Source organism: Coregonus clupeaformis, chromosome 3, assembly GCF_020615455.1.
Source record: "Coregonus clupeaformis isolate EN_2021a chromosome 3, ASM2061545v1, whole genome shotgun sequence".
NCBI classification, from domain to species: domain Eukaryota; kingdom Metazoa; phylum Chordata; class Actinopteri; order Salmoniformes; family Salmonidae; genus Coregonus; species Coregonus clupeaformis.
The window spans coordinates 10112831-10136801 of NC_059194.1; the positions used below are offsets into that span (position 1 = coordinate 10112831).

The 23971-nt window shown below is 43.0% G+C and overlaps 1 protein-coding gene across 6 annotated transcripts in view; it reads right to left on the reverse strand.

Annotated features, from left to right (window-relative positions):
* Positions 1 to 23971, reverse strand: part of LOC121540261 (ETS-related transcription factor Elf-1) — a 78424-nt gene that overhangs the window by 33172 nt on the left and 21281 nt on the right. The window contains exon 1 of one of the 6 annotated variants that reach the window (XM_041849017.1): positions 2751 to 2836. The exons of the other annotated variants lie outside the window; for them this stretch is intronic. The gene's annotated coding sequence lies outside the window, so the exon portion shown is untranslated. Of the gene's footprint in view, positions 1 to 2750; positions 2837 to 23971 lie in introns of those variants that run through there. 6 annotated transcript variants of the gene reach the window in all.

Sequence of the window (23971 nt, forward strand, 5' to 3'; positions counted from 1 at the left end):
TATGGGATTGATTACTCTGTTCTGTATGAGTCAGTTGAGTTTGATATTAAACAACATTGAGTTAATAATGGAGCTGTCATTCTAAACACAACACCTGCATCCAAACCAACAGTGATGTCTGTCTGTTGTAGTAATGCACAGGGCGGTGGGCTGGTGTGCTAAGGGCGAATGAAGATGGAGAGAAAAAGTTCACCTCCAGCACAGGGTTTTCCGTGGGAGAGATGGAATTTAATCTGATCTCTCGTGAGTCTTGTACTATTCCACTGCAGCCCGAGGCTCTGAGTGAGAGAATATAGACAAGGTCGCAGGCAGCAGCACCCACACGCTCACCCAGACAGCTGCTGCTAGTGCTAACTCGCTAAGGCCAACCCCGAAGAGCTATAGCATTCTGTGGTGTGTGACAACACAGACTGGTGCTGCTAGTGCTAACTCCTTAAGGCAAAATCTGAAGAGCTATAGCTAGCCTTCTGGTGTAACAACACAGACTGGTGCTGCTAGTGCTAACTCCCTAAGGCAAAATCTGAAGAGCTATAGCTAGCCCTCTGGTGTGACAACACAGAATGGGGCTGCTAGTGCTAACTCCCTAAGGCTAAATCTGAAGAGCTATAGCTAGCCCTCTGGTGTGACAACACAGACTGGTGCTGCTAGTGCTAACTCCCTAAGGCTAAATCTGAAGAGCTATAGCTAGCCCTCTGGTGTGACAACACAGACTGGTGCTGCTAGTGCTAACTCCCTAAGGCAAAATCTGAAGAGCTATAGCTAGCCCTCTGGTGTGACAACACAGAATGGGGCTGCTAGTGCTAACTCCCTAAGGCTAAATCTGAAGAGCTATAGCTAGCCCTCTGGTGTGACAACACAGACTGGTGCTTCTAGTGCTAACTCCCTAAGGCTAAATCTGAAGAGCTATAGCTAGCCCTCTGGTGTGACAACACAGACTGGTGCTGCTAGTGCTAACTCCCTAAGGCTAAATCTGAAGAGCTATAGCTAGCCCTCTGGTGTGACAACACAGAATGGGGCTGCTAGTGCTAACTCACAGCTCGTACAGCCACACGAGTGCCATGATCATTTGCATGGTAATTTACAAAAAAATTTAAGCAGACATATCAGCTGTGTGTGTAGAGTTTAGACCATCATAATCTAATTTATTGATCACAGATGACCAAAATTCACATGACTTCTGCATTGAGTCTTCATACGGATGTGGGAGAGTTAAATCATACAAATCTAGGAATGTTTTTTTGAATTACCAATTGTAGCTTACTTGTAGCCTACACAAGTATCCTGATGCTTTGGAAATATATTGACACACACACCTCCCTATCATGGCCGAGCATACTGTGCATGAGGAAACAGAGAGAAAAGGGAGTAGAAAAGTGAAAATAGAGGCGCAAAATATAATTGAGAGAAGAGAAACAAACAGCAGCCACAAACTGACCTGTGAAGCTTGCGCTGACAGGAAATGCATCACTGGGTTTCAGCGACTTCCTGTCTGTTAAACCACATTCAGTAGAAAGTCTCTCTCAGTGCAAGAGTGGAAAGTTATTTTGCACAACTACCCCTCCTTCCTTCTAACTAACTGATTGGGTCTTTGACATGTTTCTACCCCTCCTCTGTGGCCTTACAAAGTCCAAAACGAATTTTACTGTGGGGTCTGAAATGATTGACACCCTTGATAAAGATGAGCAATAATGACTGTATAAAATAAATAATATTGTATGCTATATTGTACGCTACATTTTGGGGGGAAATTATATTATTATACAATTGCTCAGAGAAATATATTTTTTTTTTACAAGTAATACATTTTTTCTCAAAAAGGTAAGGGTCAAAATTATTGACACCTCTAAAGATTCCTATAAATAAAGTAGTCAAAAGTTTAGTATTTATTCCCATATTCCTAGCACAAAATGACTACATCAAGCTTGTGACGCTACAAACTTTTGGATGCATGTTCAGTTTGTTTTGGTTGTGTTTAAGATTATTTTGTGCCCAATACAAATTAATGGTAAATAATGTATTGTGTCATTTTGCAATAACTTTTATTTAAAATAAGAATAGAATGTTTGTGTTTCTAAACACTTCTACATTAATGTGGATGTTACCATGATTATGGATAATCCTGAATAAATCGTGAATAATGATGAGTGAGGATCGAAGATCATACCCCCAAGACATGCTAACCTCTCACCGTTACAATAACGAGAGGTTAGCATGTCTTTGGGGTATGATCTTTGACCCTCTGTAACTTTCCCACTCATCTTTATTCACAATTCATTCAGGATTATTTAGTATATACAGTCCTTATTGCTCATCTTTATCAAGGGTGTCAATCATTTCAGACCCCACAGTATGTATTAAAAATGCCCATATTAATTTGTAAATACGAAAAACTGTGTGATTGCGATTGTGACAGTGAGCCTCTTCTTGTTAACCTAGATATGCTATACATGCCCTTTCAAAACTCACACTTACATCTAATACATATAGAAACACACACACACACACACACACACACACACACACACCACACACACCACACACAGAAACCTGACTAGGTGCCCCCTTTCCATTCCTTCCTTCCTTCCCCATGTGTTCCTGAGCAAGGTGTTGCCTCCCACCACACCATAATGCACCACCAAAGCTGGCCCCTTTCACCACTGGTTTTATGCCAATTCTAAGAAGAACCAAGCTCCTGTCACACTATGTTCTGCCAGTAAAGCATTGGTCAAACATAATATTTTCTATCTTACCAGAGGTAAATAGCCCACAGTCCAAACCATGGATTCTGAATGACAGTCATGGTGTGGTCTTCAGAAACATTTTCAGAACTACCCCCACCACCAGCAATCTATTTCTATTATGTGGCAACAGGCAACATGCCACAGATAGGAAGAGCCATTTGACTTGTGAAAACAGGACAGGAAATTGCAGAAAGGGGCTCAAAAATACATCTGTCCCCTTATATCTCGAGTAAAGCTAGTAGCTACATGAGTGCTACAAGAGGCTACTCATTAAAATGTCAATTCAGCCATTTTACCTGTTCACAGAATGGCAAGAATTATTAGAATCTGGAAACTGCAAAGGCGCCTATTGGTAATCTGTGACCAAAAACAAAGAGTATGTTAATTATATCGAAGAGCAGCGATGCACATCTCACATGGGAGATGGTTGTTTGTTCATCATCATTGACCCCATCTCCAACCTGCTTCATGTGCACTGAGGTGAAATTAATAACTATTAGCAGGATCCAGTTGTGAACTTAAATGATTGCAAAATGTGGGTGTAGACGGATGACTCTGTTGTTGAAGAATCTTTACATTTGTCCTTGGTCCAATAATTTGTTCCCTACTTCTCAAGGCACGTCAAAATAAAGTTTTAGGTTTATGTATGATGTTAATTGTATATCTAATGGTTTTGACATCTGTGATATGAGCCTGGGTGGGTGTTAGCCGGTTAGTTCTCTCTCTATCTCTCTCTGGGCTTTTAGAACCTTTGAGTGACACAATGGGTTGAAATGGAAAAGACAGTCAATGAAAGTATGCATCTCTCTGCCTCTTACTGCGCAATGACAATTCTCCTCTCTCAGAAATATTTGAATTGCTTTGTTTTGAAGACTCTCCCATTGTTTTGGCTGCTGTGAGGGAACAATTAGGTACATGACCAGACTGGAATAGCAAAAAACACTTTCAGTTCCATCCAGCATCCCAACGATCTACAGAAACCTCCCTCTATCTACTAAGCAACAGCTGCCTAAACGCTAACATAGTATCCCTTTAAGTCAAAATTAAGTGGAAACTATTGCTAAGACATGGCCCTGTGAAGCTAATTCCAAGTCCAAGTGCCCTCAGATGGACTTTTTTGAATTATGCTCCATGGTAGCAGATGTGTGATTGTGAAATAGCCAACTCTCTGTCTCTCTCACACACACACAAACACACACACACACACACACACACGCCCACCCCTGATCTGTTTACATTCATACCAATACTGACATGTCACAGCACAGGTCGGCAGGAGGAGATAAAAAAAATAGAAACATACCAGCAGCACAACACCATGCTTCACAGTTCATACACTCACCATGCTTCACCGTTCACACACTCACCATGCTTCACAGTTCACACACTCACCATGCTTTACAGTTCACACACTCACCATGCTTTACAGTTCACACACTCACCATGCTTCACAGTTCACACACTCACCATGCTTCACAGTTCACACACTCACCATGCTTCACAGTTCACACACTCACCATGCTTCACAGTTCACACACTCACCATGCTTCACAGTTCACACACTCACCATGCTTCACAGTTCACACACTCACCATGCTTCACAGTTCACACACTCACCATGCTTCACAGTTCACACACACACCATGCTTCACAGTTCACACACACTCACCATGCTTCACAGTTCACACACTCACCATGCTTCACAGTTCACACACTCACCATGCTTCACAGTTCACACACTCACCATGCTTCACAGTTCATACACTCACCATGCTTTACAGTTCACACACTCACCATGCTTCACCGTTCACACACTCACCATGCTTCACCGTTCACACACTCACCATGCTTCACAGTTCACACACTCACCATGCTTCACCGTTCACACACTCACCATTCTTCACAGTTCACACACTCACCATGCTTCACAGTTCACACACTCACCATGCTTCACCGTTCACACACTCACCATGCTTCACCGTTCACACACTCACCATGCTTCACAGTTCACACACTCACCATGCTTCACCGTTCACACACTCACCATTCTTCACAGTTCACACACTCACCATGCTTCACCGTTCACACACTCACCATGCTTCACCGTTCACACACTCACCATGCTTCACAGTTCACACACTCACCATGCTTCACCGTTCACACACTCACCATGCTTCACAGTTCACACACTCACCATGCTTCACCGTTCACACACTCACCATGCTTCACCGTTCACACACTCACCATGCTTCACCGTTCACACACTCACCATGCTTCACAGTTCACACACTCACCATGCTTCACAGTTCACACACTCACCATGCTTCACAGTTCACACACTCACCATGCTTCACAGTTCACACACTCACCATACTTCACAGTTCACACACTCACCATGCTTCACAGTTCACACACACTCACCATGCTTCACAGTTCATACACTCACCATGCTTCACAGTTCACACACTCGCCATGCTTCACAGTTCACACACTCACCATGCTTCACAGTTCACACACTCACCATGCTTCACAGTTCACGCACTCACCATGCTTCACAGTTCACACACACTCACCATGCTTCACAGGTCACACACCCACCATGCTTCACAGTTCACACACTCACCATGCTTCACAGTTCACCCACCATGTTTCACAGTTCACACATTCACTCATGCAGCAGCAACCTTGAATGAAAACAAAGTTGACCGTGAGATTCCAGCTTTTTCACCTCACCAGACGACCACGGCGCCTTGAAACTTTGCTCTGCATTCTCCAACAGATAATACTTCCGACATGCCAGTTGGCAAGGCTACCCTAAAAACCATGGTTCCATAGACATCTGTTATCAAACGCAGTCAAGATACTTTTGTTTCTCCAGTAGTTGCTTGAGGCAGAAATGATAGCATAACAAGTCTGTATTGAGATAGTACTTAAAGATTTGAGGGCACTATCAGAACACTGAGGCTTTGGCTCCTTCTGGGAGTGGGGACCTGGCTGCTCAGAGCGGTACATACCAAAACAGGTCTGGACACAAGCAGGCTGGTGTGTCCACCCATCGTCAGGCATTCTGCAAGTCAGCAACAGACACAGTCAGCATGCCGACAGAAAGAGGAACTTAACTCTGCTTCATTGGCCTCAATCTTCTCGCAAGCTTTGGGGTCAAAAGCTATAAAATAAGGCTACTTGTCTGTGGGTGAGGGACCAGGGTTTTTCTGCATGCATCCAGATGCATTGAAACTGAGAACATGGGGAAACTGAAGTGAGCACATGTCCTGTGTCCCCTTAATTTTATCCATTTGTAGGATAAAATACACAAGATTTCTTCAATTTACTTGAAACATAATCAATTCGAAGACATTGAATTTGGTCTTCAGTGCCCCTTCAAACAAATCACTTGCATGCATCTACAGTACTGCATTGAGTAAACTCATGAGGTTCTGAAACTGTGGCATATTTCCTGTGGATGAGTCACTTCAGTTCAGTGGCGATTTTAGCATGTAAATCTTGGTGGGGCAAAAAAAATTATTGTGGGATGCATGCCAGCAAAGCCACTACACAACACTAAACAATACATTAATTGCACTATAATGTTGACAAACGGTGCCCACAAACTGTTAGTCTCAACAGCAGTCCCAACACCTTTACACTGCTACACCTGGCCATAAGCTTAGCCTTGTCTGGCAGCAAAACAGTTCATTCAGCCTCATTTACTGCCTTTTAAAAAAACATAGCTGATGTTGCTGACTTGCTTAAACAAATGTGGTTTCTACTTACAATTGAGATGTACAAACTATGGCATAATGGGACGACAAGTGCATAAGAGGCAATCCGTAATTTCGATTAAGACATTAATGAGCGAGCTAGGACGGACGTAGTCAATATAATTATTTGTTCAGCACTTTTAAAATGTACAGCGACAGAATTCAGAACATCGGCAGTTCTTACAGTGTTCTCCCTGTACACCAAGTAAGAACCGTAGGATAAATAAAGGGGGCATATAAGCAGACAATGAAAGCTTTTACAATATTCAATGATGACATTTCTCTAAAACAGGTTATAGGCTACATGTGCACCCCCACGTCAGAACAGTAGGTGAAATTAAGAGGGGAAAATAGACACAATTATTAGGGTGAGGCACATGGGCTACTAAAAGCTTACTACACAGTATTACTTTCTTAGCTACAGTATACTTATCTCCCTGGCATATTACATCATTTATGCAGCAGCATACAGTACATTTTTGGACTCACTTTGTTGTGCTATGCTCACTTGAACAGGGAGGTGGCGTGGTGGTACTTCGTGGGCAAATTTTGTCATCAAATTTTGTCATAAAAGTCTGGCATTCTCTGGATTTATGGTGCTTTCAAGACAAATGGGAGTAGGGCTGTTGCGGTGACCGTATTACCGCCACACCAACGGTCATGAGTCATGAAGGCAGTCAAATTCCACGTGATCGTTTAGTCACGGTAATTAGGCTTCTCCAAGCTCTGATGCTGCTGATGGTCATTAGTAGCCTACCAAACTTGCTAACTGCCTGGTACTCAGCACTCTATTGTCCCTCTAATCACTCGGATATCAATGCAAATGTGATCGAAAATCTAATCAAACAATGAGAGCTCATGTTGCGCAACATTTCTATAGGCTATGCAATTGCGCGAGAAAACAGAGGAATGGCCTCTACTAAAAAGAGGAGGATCCCATCAGCTTTCTATAGGCTAGGCCTACTATATATATTTTTCAACTTTCCTAATATTAAGCATATTGCTTATATTTACAACAGGAGTATAGCCTACCTGGCTGGCATGAAATTGAACCACAGGAAAAGCGTCCTCCATTCGCTATTTAAGTGCATAGATGACATTTTTTCCCGCTGCCCCTGTTTTGAGACAGGTGCATGATAATGGTCCATTCTAAATCAAAACAAATTACACACATATATTATTTAGTATACACTACCGGTCAAAAGTTTTAGAACACCTACTCATTCAAGGGTTTTTCTTTATTTTTACTATTTTCTACATTGTAGAATAATAGTGAAGACATCAACACTATGAAATAACACATATGGAATCATGTAGTAACCAAAAAAGTGTTAAACAAATCAAAATGTATTTGAGATTTGAGATTCTTCAAATAGCCACCCTTTGCCTTGATGACAGCTTTGCACACTCTTGGCATTCTCTCAACCAGCTTCAGCTGGAATGCTTTTCCAACTGTCTTGAAGGAGTTCCCACATATGCTGAGTACTGGTTGGCTGCTTTTCCTTCACTCTGCGGTCCGACTCATCCCAAACCATCTCAATTGGGTTGAGGTCGGGGGATTGTGGAGGCCAGGTCATCTGATGCAGCCCTCCATCACTCTCCTTCTTGGTAAAATAGCCCTTACACAGCCTGGAGGTGTGTTGGGTCATTGTCCTGTTGAAAAACAAATGATAGTCCCACTAAGCCCAAACCAGATGGGATGGCGTATCGCTGCAGAATGCTGTGGTAGCCATGCTGGTTAAGTGTGCCTTGAATTCTAAATATATCATAGACAGTGTCACCAGCAAAGCACCCCCACACCATAACACCTCCTCCTCCATGCTTTACGGTGGGAAATACACATGCAGAGATCATCCGTTCACCCACACCGCGTCTCACAAAGACACGGCAGTTGGAACCAAAAATCTCAAATTGGACTCCAGACCAAAGGACACATTTCCACCTGTCTAATGTCCATTGCTCGTGTTTCTTGGCCCAAGCAAGTCTCTTCTTATTATTGGTGTCCTTTAGTAGTGGTTTCTTTGCAGCAATTCGACCAAGAAGGCCTGATTGACACAGTATCCTCTGAACAGTTGAGGTTGAGATGTGTCTGTTACTTGAACTCTGTGAAGCATTTATTTGGGCTGCAATTTCTGAGGCTGGTAACTCTAATGAACTTATCCTCTGCAGCAGAGGTAACTCTGGGTCTTCCATTCCTGTGGCGGTCCTCATGAGAGCCAGTTTCATCATAGCACTTGATGGTTTTTGCAACTGCACATGAAGAAACTTTCAAAGTTCTTGACATTTTCCGTATTGACTGACCTTCATGTCTTAAAGTAATAATGGACTGTCATTTCTCTTTGCTTATTTGAGCTGTTCTTGCCATAATATGGACTTGGTCTTTTACCAAATAGGGCTATCTTCTGTATACCCCCCCACCTTGTCACAATACAACTGATTGGCTCAAACACATTAACAAGGAAAGAAATTCCACAAATGAACTTTTAAGAAGGCACACTTGTTATTTGAAATGCATTATAGGTGACTACCTCATGAAGCTGGTTGAGAGAATGCCAAGAGTGTGCCCAGCATAAGAAACAATGCCTTTTTGCGACTTTTTCTAATCATAGTCGCACACCTCATGTAGCCTAGCCCAGTGGTTCCCAACCTGGGGTCCGCGCCCACCTTAGGGGGGTGCCAGAGTTCACAGGGGGGAAGCATGATCTCATTTGCTTTGAGGTCAAACATGCATAACATGTTCCATTATAATTTAATTGTAAAATGAATACATTTTAAAATGTTATTAAAAATCATATGCTTGCAATGCCAAGGCCAATCTAAAAAATAATAATAATGGCAGAGAAACGTAAAAGCGGTAATTCCCCCCAAAAAGATCAGTTTCAGCTAGCAGCTCGTTTTTCCTGCAGTCAGAGCATCACTATTTTATTAATAAAACAACATGTCTAAGAAACGAAAAAGTGCCGTAATAAAGTAAGGCTATATCTCGAGAGTTATCTTAACTTCGGTTTTATTGAAGGACAGGACAGGACTCGGCCAGAATGTGTCATTTGTTGCGAGAAGCTAGCTAATGACAGCATGAAGCCAAGCAAAATGCAACGACACCAGGAAACAAAACACCGGTAGACTATTGGTGAAGGTCAAGATCTATTTGAGAGGAAGAAGCAGTTGGCACTATCAAAAAGATCCACAGACATCAGAAAAGCATTTGAAAGAGCAGGCAGTGATTTACACAGAGCCACGGAGGCGTCATTTGAGTGTTCGCTATTAATTGCCAAGGTTAAAAAGCCGCACAATATTGGAGAGCAGCTAATCAAACCCGCCTGCCTGAAAATTGTAGAGAGGCTGTGTGGCCCACAGGTGGTGGATAAAGTGAGAACAGTCCCACTCTCTGACAACACTGTCAAAGACAGAATTGATCAAATGGCTGGAGATTGTCCAAACCAGCTGCACGAGAAGCTTAGGAATGTTCCCTTTGCCATTCAGTTGGATGAAACAACAACAGTGTCAGACGAATCCATGCTCATCGTTTATGTGCAATATATTGACGGTGATGACTTGAAACAAGACATTCTTATGTCTACCAATCTAGCGACAACAACAACAAGCCAATATATTTTTATAGCTATGGACTCATATCTCTCGTCCAACAATCTGCCCTACGAGAATATTGTTGCATGCTGCACTGATGGGGCTGCAGCGTTGATGGGCAAAAACAAGGGATTTAACAGCCGATTTAAGGAAAAAGCCCCGGGGTGCGCAATTTTCCACTGCATGCTACATCGCCAAGCATTGGCCAGTAAAAAACTTTAGGAAGACCTTAGTAACACCCTGGCAACTGTTGTTAAAGTTGTAAACTTCATTAAGGCTCGCCCTACTAACAAGAGACTGTTTGCCCAGCTGTGTGAGGACGAAGTGCATCAAACACTGCTGTTACACACAGAGGTATGCTGGTTGTCACGTAGACAAGTGCTTGTGCGTTTTATGGAACTTCAGGAAAAAATAAAGGAATTCTTGCAAGATCACAATCGACCACTGTGTGAACAGCTGACTGATGCGTTTTGGATCATAACGGCATACCTAGCGGATACATTCACTCTCTACAATGAGACAAACAAGCGGATGCAGGGTCCTGAATCAAACGTCATGCAGTGCAAAGACGCTCTCAACGCTTTTGTGCAGAAACTGGAGTACAGAGTTGGAAAAATGTCGAAAGGGGAGCTACAACAATTTCCACTGCTGATGAAACAGTCTGGTGGCACTGTGCCTGCGTCTTTACGCACTGAGTTTACCCGGCACATGAACATGCTTCGGGAGGAAATTAAATCCCGTTTTGCCGATGTTGACGAATACTTATCAAAGGAATCGTGGGTGATGGACCCTCACATTTGCAGTATCGAGGATGTGGAATACCTCGGCTGATTCTGTGTCAAATAAATATTTCCACGAGAACGGATACAAAAAGTTTTGGATTGTCAAAGGACACGCTGTTGCACCCAGACTGGCCAAACACGCAGCTACAAGGGTTATTCTACCATTCAGCGCTACGTACCTGTCTGAGACGGCCTTCAGCGCGCTTGGAACAATAAAAACAAAAGCCCGTAACAGGCTCCATGTCCACCAGGACTTTAGGCTGGCTGTCACTAGCATCACACCTGACATCCCATCCCTGGTCAGAGGTATGCAGGCCCAAGGTGGCCATTCGTTTTTTAAGGAAGGAAAAAGTTATTGATTGTAACTTACTGTTTGTTATTGTTACTTATTGTTATTTTTATAACACATACATTATACCTGTGTCAAAACCAGTGTTCACATGATGTGCATGTGTGTATGCAACAAACAATAAGGGCCCCGTTTCAGTTAATTGGTCTGAGGGAGATCTAGGACAGAGCTATATAGGATTGGTCTGAGGGAGATCTAGGACAGAGCTATATAGGATTGGTCTGAGGGAGATCTAGGACAGAGCTATATAGGATTGGTCTGAGGGAGATCTAGGACAGAGCTATATAGGATTGGTCTGAGGGAGATCTAGGACAGAGCTATATAGGATTGGTCTGAGGGAGATCTAGGACAGAGCTATATGGATTGGTCTGAGGGAGATCTAGGACAGAGCTATATAGGATTGGTCTGAGGGAGATCTAGGACAGAGCTATATAGGATTGGTCTGAGGGAGATCTAGGACAGAGCTATATAGGATTGGTCTGAGGGAGATCTAGGACAGAGCTATATAGGATTGGTCTGAGGGAGATCTAGGACAGAGCTATATAGGGGATTGGTCTGAGGGAGATCTAGGACAGAGCTATATAGGATTGGTCTGAGGGAGATCTAGGACAGAGCTATATAGGATTGGTCTGAGGGAGATCTAGGACAGAGCTATATAGGATTGGTCTGAGGGAGATCTAGGACAGAGCTATATAGGATTGGTCTGAGGGAGATCTAGGACAGAGCTATATAGGATTGGTCTGAGGGAGATCTAGGACAGAGCTATATAGGATTGGTCTGAGGGAGATCTAGGACAGAGCTATATAGGATTGGTCTGAGGGAGATCTAGGACAGAGCTATATAGGATTGGTCTGAGGGAGATCTAGGACAGAGCTATATAGGATTGGTCTGAGGGAGATCTAGGACAGAGCTATATAGGATTGGTCTGAGGGAGATCTAGGACAGAGCTATATAGGATTGGTCTGAGGGAGATCTAGGACAGAGCTATAGGATTGGTCTGAGGGAGATCTAGGACAGAGCTATATAGGATTGGTCTGAGGGAGATCTAGGACAGAGCTATATAGGATTGGTCTGAGGGAGATCTAGGACAGAGCTATATAGGATTGGTCTGAGGGAGATCTAGGACAGAGCTATATAGGATTGGTCTGAGGGAGATCTAGGACAGAGCTATATAGGATTGGTCTGAGGGAGATCTAGGACAGAGCTATATAGGATTGGTCTGAGGGAGATCTAGGACAGAGCTATATAGGATTGGTCTGAGGGAGATCTAGGACAGAGCTATATAGGATTGGTCTGAGGGAGATCTAGGACAGAGCTATATAGGATTGGTCTGAGGGAGATCTAGGACAGAGCTATATAGGATTGGTCTGAGGGAGATCTAGGACAGAGCTATATAGGTGCTGTTAATCACTTATTACGCTGATAATGAATCATTATTATTATTATTTTGGTAACAATGTGTGTGTATAGGCCTACAGTTAATTATACACAAAGATAACCAGGGCAAACCAAAGAGAAAAGGAAAGAAAAACTATAATTGATGTACATTTTTGCCAATAAAGATTTGGAAAGAATCACTTTATTATTTTGGTGTGTGTGTGTGTGGAATATCGCACAGAATAGAATAGGCTAGTGCTTTTGCTGTTCGTTAGGCCTACTCATCTTGTTGGCCTATGAAAAGTAAATGTGGACAGTTCTTCCAATATCTTCAATATGCACCTCGGAATTGGATAAGGACGCAAGTTGCGTCCCCGATGTGTCTGTCTTCACTTGTAGCCTGTGAGAAAGACCCGATCATGTGATGGAGAGCCATGTGAGTGAGATGTGATTCGGAGCACGCAGCACTCAGGGAGAAGGGCACAATGGCCACTGGCCGCAAAAGGGATGGATTTTTTTAGGGTGCATTATATTTTACATTTTAGTCATTTAGCAGACGCTCTTATCCAGAGCGACTTACAGTTAGTGAGTGCATACATTTTTTTTCATACTGGCCCCCCGTGGGAATCGAACCCACAACCCTGGTGTTGCAAGCGCCATGCTCTACCAACTGAGCTACACGGGACCATTACGGCCACACAAAGGGGATGCCGTCGTGATTCTAGGCATTATCAAGTGCTTGTCAAATTGTGAATGAGTGACTGATGTAGTGTGTACAGCCTGCGTAAAAAAACCAAAGCAGAGCTCATGCCTTTCAAGCGACTTTTTTCAAATCATCATTAGAGTCGCATCATGCAGCCTTACAATTGATTAAAAATCAAAACATATAGCCCAACGTTTGTAGAACAACTAAAGTTACATTAATAACTCTAAATGAAGCATATAGGAATACCTATTTCTTTGTTAACCGCTCAACACAGAGTAGCTGCATGTGCGCACTCCCTCAATCGTTTGGAGAAAATCAATTGTATTCTTCATACTATAAAATAATGCCACAGAATTCTAAGCAAATCGTGTCTGCTAAATGAACTAGTGTAGCCCACAGCCATTTGGCATGGCCAGATCAGGACCTAACATAAGGACAACTCAGAGTATGTTATTCTGTTCTTCTTCTAAATACATTTTCTTCATATCATGCTTCTTTACACCTGTCTAAAATAAATAATGGATTTATTGTGGTGGTGTAGGCTATATTACATGGATTTATTAGACTTTTTAAAATGTAGATGTTCCAAAGGTGGCTTGTAGGCTATGTGTGGAAGCCAGGAGATGCTAAATGTGTTTATGTTAATTAACGGTCAATTACCATGAGACCTACAGTTATTTACTTGACAATCACCAGCTGACAAAATTTTGTGACCACCACAGCCCTAGTGTCAAGTCAACCCCAGTCTCAATATGAGAAGTTTGTAAGAGTCAGTCATTTCTCCATGACGTCAAGCAGACACATCTCAGAGGGACGTGGGGAAAAAAGTATTTTGTGACTAAGCTAACCAGCCCCAAAAAATTCACTCCACATTCATTCATCAGTGACGTTTGGTATGGTATTGCATGCCTGAGGTGTTACAGTAGTAGTAGAGAGTAGTCTCTGCACTTGGCCTTGCCTCGTCATCTTTGTCACATGATGTTGTCAGAACTGAAGCACGTTGGGGGAAGGGTTAAGGGAAGAAAAGAGCTCTAGGACAATGTTGCTTGAAGTCGAGCCACTGTCATTGTATAGGTTGTGACTAAGCTTTTCATCCTAGAAAGACTTTTACACTGCAGCATGTTTGGAGTTTGCACAATTTCATACAAAATAATTGAGATGCGTGCCTAAATATATGACACGTGTGTATGTGTCTGATTTAGAGACTTACGTCCAAAATTAAAATATTTAACTGTTACTGAGGTTGTGGGTTCGATTCCCACGGCGGGCCAGTATGAAAAATGTATGCACTCACTAACTGTAAGTCGCTCTGGATAAGAGCGTCTGCTAAATGACTAAATAAATGTAAAACGACAGGGGGGATTTGTTCATTTGAGTTTCATTCTCGTTGTATTATTTAAAAGTGGAACATGAATTGCATCATTCAAGTCAGGAGTGTGTCCCGAATTTGATGGGTTTACTGATCCCCTCGCCACTCTGGAAGTCACCCTCTGAGTTTCGTCAGCAACACGTAACAACGGAGGGCCCACTGAGCGAGGGGGTATTTTGGGATTCACTGATTGTGCTCAAAAACATAGAATAGAATTACTAAAATGGACATCCATCAAATTGCTGTGGCTTTTCATGTTCTAGTAATTCATTTCCACGTTTGACCATTTTGTAATTTGGCTTTCACTGCAAGGTATTGTATTGTGTGAGGCTGGGTGCAGGTGGGAGAGAGGGAGCCGAGCCAGTACAGGTCAATATTTGTGAAGCAGCGCCGGCCAGACTTTATAAAGCAGGTCGTTTGTTTATGATAGCAGAGGGGAAGGTGCAGCATTGATGCAGGAGATGAGGAGGACAATAAACCACATGGCCATAGACAGACAAGCATTGTTGTAGAAGAGGTGCGGAATGGCGACCTGTTGTTATTCAACCATAGGAGGTGAAAGTAATGTAGTAAGGCCTACTTTAAAGCTGAGTGATCATGTGTATGATACTAGGTGGAAAACATATTACACTATCAGCACACAACATACACATACAGTGGGGGGGAAAAGTATTTAGTCAGCCACCAATTGTGCATGTTCTCCCACTTAAAAAGATGAGAGAGGCCTGTAATTTTCATCATAGGTAAAATCCAGAAAATCACATTGTAGGATTTTTAATGAATTCATTTGCAAATTATGGTGGAAAATAAGTATTTGGTCACCTACAAACAAGCAAGATTTCTGGCTCTCACAGACCTGTAACTTCTTCTTTAAGAGGCTCCTCTGTCCTCCACTCGTTACCTGTATTAATGGCACCTGTTTGAACTTGTTATCAGTATAAAAGACACCTGTCCACAACCTCAAACAGTCACACTCCAAACTCCACTATGGCCAAGACCAAAGAGCTGTCAAAGGACACCAGAAACAAAATTGTAGACCTGCACCAGGCTGGGAAGACTGAATCTACAATAGGTAAGCAGCTTGGTTTGAAGAAATCAACTGTGGGAGCAATTATTAGGAAATGGAAGACCACTGATAATCTCCCTCGATCTGGGGCTCCACGCAAGATCTCACCCCGTGGGGTCAAAATGATCACAAGAACGGTGAGCAAAAATCCCAGAACCACACGGGGGGACCTAGTGAATGACCTGCAGAGAGCTGGGACCAAAGTAACAAAGCCTACCATCAGTAACACACTACGCCGCCAGGGGACTCAAATCCTGCAGTGCCAGACGTGTCCCCCTGCTTAAACCAGTACATGTCCAGGCCCGTCTGAAGTTTGCTAGAGTGCATTTGGATGATCCAGAAGAGGATTGGGAGAATGTCATATGGTCAGATGAAACCAAAATATAACTTTTTTGGTAAAAACTCAACTCGTCGTGTTTGGAGGACAAAGAATGCTGAGTTGCATCCAAAGAACACCATACCTACTGTGAAGCATGGGGTGGAAACATCATGCTTTGGGGCTGTTTTTTCTGCAAAGGGACCAGGACGACTGATCCGTGTAAAGGAAAGAATGAATGGGGCCATGTATCGTGAGATTTTGAGTGAAAACCTCCTTCCATCAGCAAGGGCATTGAAGATGAAACGTGGCTGGGTCTTTCAGCATGACAATGATCCCAAACAAACCGCCCGGGCAACGAAGGAGTGGCTTCGTAAGAAGCATTTCAAGGTCCTGGAGTGGCCTAGCCAGTCTCCAGATCTCAACCCCATAGAAAATCTTTGGAGGGAGTTGAAAGTACGTGTTGCCCAGCGACAGCCCCAAAACATCACTGCTCTAGAGGAGATCTGCATGGAGGAATGGGCCAAAATACCAGCAACAGTGTGTGAAAACCTTGTGAAGACTTACAGAAAACGTTTGACCTGTGTCATTGCCAACAAAGGGTATATAACAAAGTATTGAGAAACTTTTGTTATTGACCAAATACTTATTTTCCACCATAATTTGCAAATAAATTCAATAAAAATCCTACAATGTGATTTTCTGGAATTTTTTTTCTCATTTTGTCTGTCATAGTTGATGTGTACCTATGAAGAAAATTACAGGCCTCTCTCATCTTTTTAAGTGGGAGAACTTGCACAATTGGTGGCTGACTAAATACTTTTTTTCCCCACTGTAGTTTCTAACAAACATGGTAGCCTTCACTACTTTGAATAAAGGGAACAGACAACAATCTCTGGGGGCCTGCGACTTCTCTTGATGAGAATCACAATGCAAAAATGCATAGGTAAACAAGGAGTGGCTGTTGCTTAGGAACGGGCAGAGGGAAAGAGTTTGTAGGGCAGGCTCTGTGATGAGAGAGACTGGCTGGGGTTGTGTGTTTGAGAAGACACAGGCTGCATCCCCCTGACAAACACACACACACACACACACACACACACACACACACACACACACACACACAATGACAGTGCATTGAATGAGTCTTTCAGTCACACAACCCTCAAAGACCTACTCTCCGTGAGGAACTAAGCAGAGTGAGTAGGGCATAAATTATGAACTGAAATGTGCGCACTACTTTCAAGCATCAATTTCCTGGCATGAATTTTTAAACTGAATCTTTCTGAGAGAGGACGATAATGATGTAAATGATGTCATCCTTCACAGTGATGGGAGCTCAGACAGTCAATTTAACAATTTGAAGCCAAGGAAAAAAGGGGAAAATGACTGTTTTGTCATCAATGGAACAAAACTAATGAGCAGCACCTGAGAGAGCAGGTAGTGATTAAGGTCAAAGGGGACAAAGCCGCTCTAAGTTTCCACCCACATGGAAGTTGATTGGCAATTTGACAAGAAGTGAAGCTCAAAAACTTGACAGATTTCACTTTCACAGAGCGTCTAAGGCTGCGTTTACACAGGCAACCCAATTCTGATCTCTTTTTCCACTAATTCGTCTTTTGACCAATCAACTCCTTTGCCAATATTTGAGCAAAAGATCAGAAATGGCCAGCCTGTGTAAAGGCAGTGAAATCTAACCCAATTTGACATCCAAACGGTCTAGAATGTTTAAATAAACTCAATAAAACATGCATACTATTGATAAAAGACATGGCAATCCCAATGCACATTATGTAAGGAATAACAATGTGTGTATGTACTAACCTGTCCTAGATAGAGTTAAACCATGTATTGGTAAGGTGACATGCATTATGGGTACTGTAGTATATCATGCTCCAAACCACAGACAGCATTCATTCCCTGTCATCCTCACTCTCCTCTCAGATCAGTCTGTATTGATCCAGACTGATCTCTGCTGCATTACTGTATTAGTGTGGCTGCTTTGGGAGAGCTTAATGGCTGGAAACTCACACTCATCCCCTGGCAGCCATTCCCAGCCAGCCTCTGATGCAATTTTCTGACTGCATTAAAATTGAACTTTGATATGGCCAGGGCAGCATGGATCATTTTAAGAGCAGTTCTAGCTTCTCTTCTCAGACAGAAACATGAGCAGGCTTCTTAGGTCATCAGATTATTTTTAGCTATGTTTTCTATGGCAATGTTGGGTACAGTGGGAGCTCCTAAATGAATTAACTACATTGTGAGTACATACTTATCAACATATTTTCCACTGTTACATTCTATAGAACTATCAAGTAAAAAAAGATCTGTGCCATCCTTGGCTGCAACCTTTTAGGACCCAAGTTTTGTTAGCTACCAACCTGCACATTACAGACCGATCTGCAAGCAGGAAATAGTTTCATTTCATGGTGGCACCATGGTTGTTGTCGAATACTTGTGAAGCCACTTTCTCACAACATCAGCCACCCTACCCTGTGTCTGTTACTTCACACTGTTCTCATGTCCTCGTACTATTTACACAACTGTAAAATTATTATTCTCACTCTGCTTCTAAAGCTTTGAACTAGGCTTTGAATTTGATAGAGGTTCTGAGGGTGTCTCTTCGGTGTGAAATAAAAGTGCTGAAAACATCAGTAACATTTCAACAAACTTTCTACTAATCCTAACCCTAGCTCTAACCCTAACCCTTATTGTAAACCTTACCCTAACCCTAACGCTAACCTTAGCAAGCAGTTGCTTATCAACAGATAGTCAGTTGATAGTATGACTATCTGTAGAGTATCTACAGATGGACTATCCAAATAAAGTGTTATGGGGGGATCGATACAGTTATTATATCGCAATATTTGTATTTATTTATTTATTTATCATTTGCTAGGTAGCGTTAGCTAGCACTAGTCGGCTGTACCTGCGCCAAAACTCTGGTATTTTTCATCCTATAGCTTGTTCTCCATCTTCTTTTTAAATAGTGAGCCAACATGTTTTCAGCACTTTTATTTCCATGACTGATCAAAACTCATTTTCTCATGCTCTCTCGTCTCTCTGCAGCAGACAGTATAGTATAGTGAGCAATATGTTCGGAACATCAAATTGCAAGTATTGAATCGCAATACATATAGAATCGTAAGAATCGCAATACATATCGTATCGGCACCGAAGTATCGTTATAATATATTGTGAGGTCCCTGACAATTCCCAGCCCTAATTTTGATAGAGGTTCTGATCTTCTCTCTGTAACTGTGGGCTCTTACATCAATCACATTTATTTATAAAGCCCTTTTTACATCAGCAGATGTCACGAAGTGCTATACAGAAACCCAGCCTAAAACCCCAAACAGCAAGCAATGCAGATGTAGAAGTTGCAAGTACATGTGTCTAAGTCAGGAGCCTAGCAGACAGGATCAGTCTCTGTACTGGTCATGGAAGGCATGGCCAGTTTTTCGGATGAAGGACAAGCCTTTGAGCTAGGCATTTGGAAAGAGGTTCTGAACTAGTCTCTGTAACTGTGGGCCCGTGCCTGTGTCTGACTGAGGACTCAGAGCATAGCAGACACAGGAGAAGTCTGTGTTCCTGGAGTCATGGAAGGCTTAAAAAGGCAGGGACCAGTTTTCCACACCACTGACTGCAGAGGCCCACTCCACTCCCGACCAGCCACAGACAACAGTGCAGCTGCGGCGTCTGGGAGCCAAGCCTCCGAAAATCCCATGAAAAATTGTTTTCTCCCGGTGCCTAAGTTAGAATGGCTGATTGTATTACATGCCACTGCATTGCAGGCCCAGATGTTATTGAATAAGGCAGTGTGGCAGTTAATATTAAACGATCGCGATACGATATAGGGAGAAGAAGAAGAAGTTGGATTCAAATGACTGGTTGGTGGTCAGATATTTAAAGGTGGTAGTACTGGGCTTGATGTGTCCTGCAGTTGAAGCACTATAATGTATTTTTGAGGCATGTTACCTCAAGAAGGGTGGGACCGGACCAATGCAGCTGGAAACATGATGCTGTATATGCATGTGCAGAGGCCACAGAACTATACTGTGCTCTTCTGAGATGTCAGTTGGTGGAAATGTCAATACTCCACCTACCATCTCTTCACTAAACAAGAAAAGTTGCAAGTAGCCATGTTGTCTGTATGAGTAAGCCATCAATTGCTGAACCTATACATTTCATACAAACTATTCATCTCTTGCCGCCCACGTACATGTGATACATGTTTCCACGATAGATATTATAGCAAGACAGATTGCAAGAGGCGCTACTGAATCATTGAGGTTTCAATGGGACGTGGGTTAGGGTTGTTCTGTAAAGACTTGCAACATACTCCTGCAGTATGCTGCTGACTAACTTCACCAGATTGACCATACTTGTTGTACTTTATAAGAAAGAATCCTAATTTTGACTAGCTATTTTTCAAGATGATGGATCCCGTTGAATTTCCATGGTATATCAGTCACTAGCCTTGCTATGACTCCTATTACCCAAGGAACCCTGTTGCTGTGTATGTACATAGCTACCTCAATTACCTCATACCCCTGCACATTGACTTGGTACTGGTACTCCCTGTATATAGCCATGTTGTTACCTGCTACTGCCTGTATATAGCCATGTTATTACCTGGTACTCCCTGTTATATCCATGTTCTTACCTGCTACTGCCTGTATATAGCCATATTGTTACCTGCTACTGCCTGTATATAGCCATGTTATTACCTGCTACTCCCTGTATATAGCCATGTTGTTACCTGGTACTCCCTGTATATAGCCATGTTATTTCTACTTGTTTTTGTTATTTGTTATTCACTGGGTATTTATTCCTCGTGTCACTATTTCCATTTGAAAAAAAATCTTTAGCTCTGCATTGTTGGAAAAGCACCCATAAGTTAGCATTTCACTGTTAGTCTACACCTGTTGTTTACGAAGCATGTGACAAATACCATTTTATATCATTTTGATTTGACACTACCAACCCTATTCCCAGAGTTGGAAAGGCTCCGCCCCTCAGCTCACAGCCCTGATGTTGAATAACCGGGAGCGTTATCAATAGGAAGGTGTGATCTGATCTTCACCACAAACAACTCTTTCTTCCCAGGAAAAAAAACTATTTTTATTACCACAACAAGCTGCCTGGGGGCATGGTGGTGGAAGTCGGGCACACCTGCCCACTCCTCAGGGCTAGTGTGGGACAGTGGGAGGGAGGGAGAGATAGGGGGGAGGCAATAGATCTGGCTAATGATCCAGTGAGGCTGAGGACAAAGAGACTTGGTAGGGAGGTAGACGGGAGCGTGTCCCCCAAACATGAGTAAGATGTGTGGTCACATGGTCTTGGTTCCCCTGGTTCACAAACCAAACCAGCCTGAGAGACTGACTAGCTTGCATTCCCCAAAACTCTCATGATTCTTTGTAAGTCATTTGAACTAAGGATGATAATCATGTAGATTTTAAAGAGATTCTCCGGAACTTTTGTATACTTTTTAGCCAGTAGTTCTGAAAGTAGCCCTCACGAGCCAAAAGTGGTCCCCGAAAATTGCTTACTACGTCACGTATGTGCAGATAGGTACACCAAGTCGTTGCTCGCTCTCTCTCGCTGCTGTGTCTACTGAGCCGTTGGGCCCTCTCTGTAACCTCATTGGATAACGCTGGGCAGGCCTCTTGCTAACGGTCACTCAAATGCGAGGGGCTGAAGCTCATTGGCTAGAACTCGAATTGCTAGGGGTCTGGCCCACGTGGGGGGAAATATAGGGAAAATGGCATGGCACAGCTTCAAGAAAACAGTCGCTTTCAAACTAGGGATTTTGTGGCTTATTGAGGTAAAACAGTCATTCTGCTCATAGATAATGCATATATGAACTACACATTGACACAGCCCAAAGTGGGAAGTTTAAAAAATACTTTCTTAGTCCCCAACGTACCGGTGCATGTCTTTAACAGTGACTTGAATTAAAATACTGAATGGCCTATGCAAGTTAAAATAATTAGTCATGTGGAGCTGAATGTTAACCAGATGGAACGGATCAGTGACCTACAGCACCAGTCAAAAGTTTGGACACACCTACTCATTCAAGGGTTTTTCTTTATTTTTACTATTTTCTACATTGTAGAATAATAGTGAAGACATCAAAACTATGAAATAACACATATGGAATCATGTAGTAACCAGAAAAGTGTTAAACAAATGAGGAATGATTTTCCAACAGTCTTGAAGGAGTTCCCACATATGCTGAGCACTTGTTGGCTGCTTTTTCTTCACTCTGCGGTCCAACTCATCCCAAACCATCTCAATTGGGTTGAGGTCGGGTGATTGTGGAGGCCAGGTCATCTGATGCAGCACTCCACCACTCTCCTTCTTGGTGAAATAGCCCTTACACAGCCTGGAGGTGTGTTTTGGGTCATTGTCCTGTTGAAAAACAAATGATAGTCCCACTAAGCGCAAACCAGATGGGATGGCGTATCGCTGCAGAATGCTGTGGTAGCCATGCTGGTTAAGTGTGCCTTGAATTCTGGGCCTCCTGAGTGGCGCAGTGGTTTAAGGCACTGCATCGCAGTGCTAGCTGTACCACTAGAGATCCTGGTTCGAGTCCAGGCTCTGTCGCAGCCGGCCATGACCGGGAGACCCATGGGCGGCACACAATTGGCCCAGCGTCGTCCAGGGTAGGGGAGGGTTTGGCCGGCAGGGATGTTCTTGTCCCATTGCACACTAGTGACTCCTGTGGTGGGCCGGGCGCCGTGCACGCTGACTCGGTTGCCAGGTGTACAGTGTTTCCTCCGACACATTGGTGCGGCTTCTGGGTTAAGTGGGCACTGTGTCAAGAAGCAGTGCGGCTCGGTTGGGTTGTGTTTCGGAGGACGCACGACTCTCGACATTCGCCTCTCCCGTGTCCGTACGGGAGTTGCAGCGATGGGACAAGACTATATACCAATTGGATACCACAAAATTGGGCCTTGAATTCTAAATGAATCACTGACAGTGTCACCAGCAAAGCACCCCCACACCATCACACCTCCTCCTCCATGCTTCACGGTGGGAACCACACATGCAGAGATCATCCATTCACCTACTCTGTGTCTCACAAAGACATGGCGGTTGGAACCAAAAATCTCAAATTTGGACTCAGGTCTAATGTCCATTGCTCGTGTTTCTTTGCCCAAGCAAGTGTCTTCTTCTTATTGGTGTCCTGTAGTAGTGGTTTCTTTGCAGCAATTCGACCATGAAGGCCTGATTCACGTAGTTTCCTCTGAACAGTTGACGTTGAGATGTGTCTGTTACTTGAACTCTGTGAAGCATTTATTTGGGCTGCAATCTGAGGTGCAGTTAACTCTAATGAACGTATTCTCTGCAGCAGAGGTAACTCTGGGTCTTCCATTCCTGTGGCAGTCCTCATGAGAGCCAGTTTCATCATAGCGCTTGATGGTTTTTGTGACTGCACTTGTAGAAACTTTCAAAGTTCTGGAAATGTTCCGGATTGACTGACCTTCATTTCTTAAAGTAATGGCGCACTGTCATTTCTCTTTGCTTATTTGAGCTGTTCTTGCCATAATATGGACTTGGTCTTTTACCAAATAGGGCTATCTTCTGTATACCACCCCTATGTTGTCACCACACAACTGATTGGCTCAAACGCATTAACTTTTAACAAGGCACACCTGTTAATTGAAATGCATTCCAGGTGACTACCTCATGAAGCTGGTTGAGAGAATGCCAAGAGTGTGCAAAGCTGTCATCAAGGCAAAGGCTGGCTATTTGAAGAATCTCAAATATAAAATATATTTTGATTTGTTAAAAAAAAAAATGTGTTATTTCATAGTTTTGATGTCTTCACTATTATTCTACAATGTAGAAAATAGTACAAATAAAGAAAAACCCTGGAATGAGTAGGTGTGTCCAAACCTTTGACTGGTACT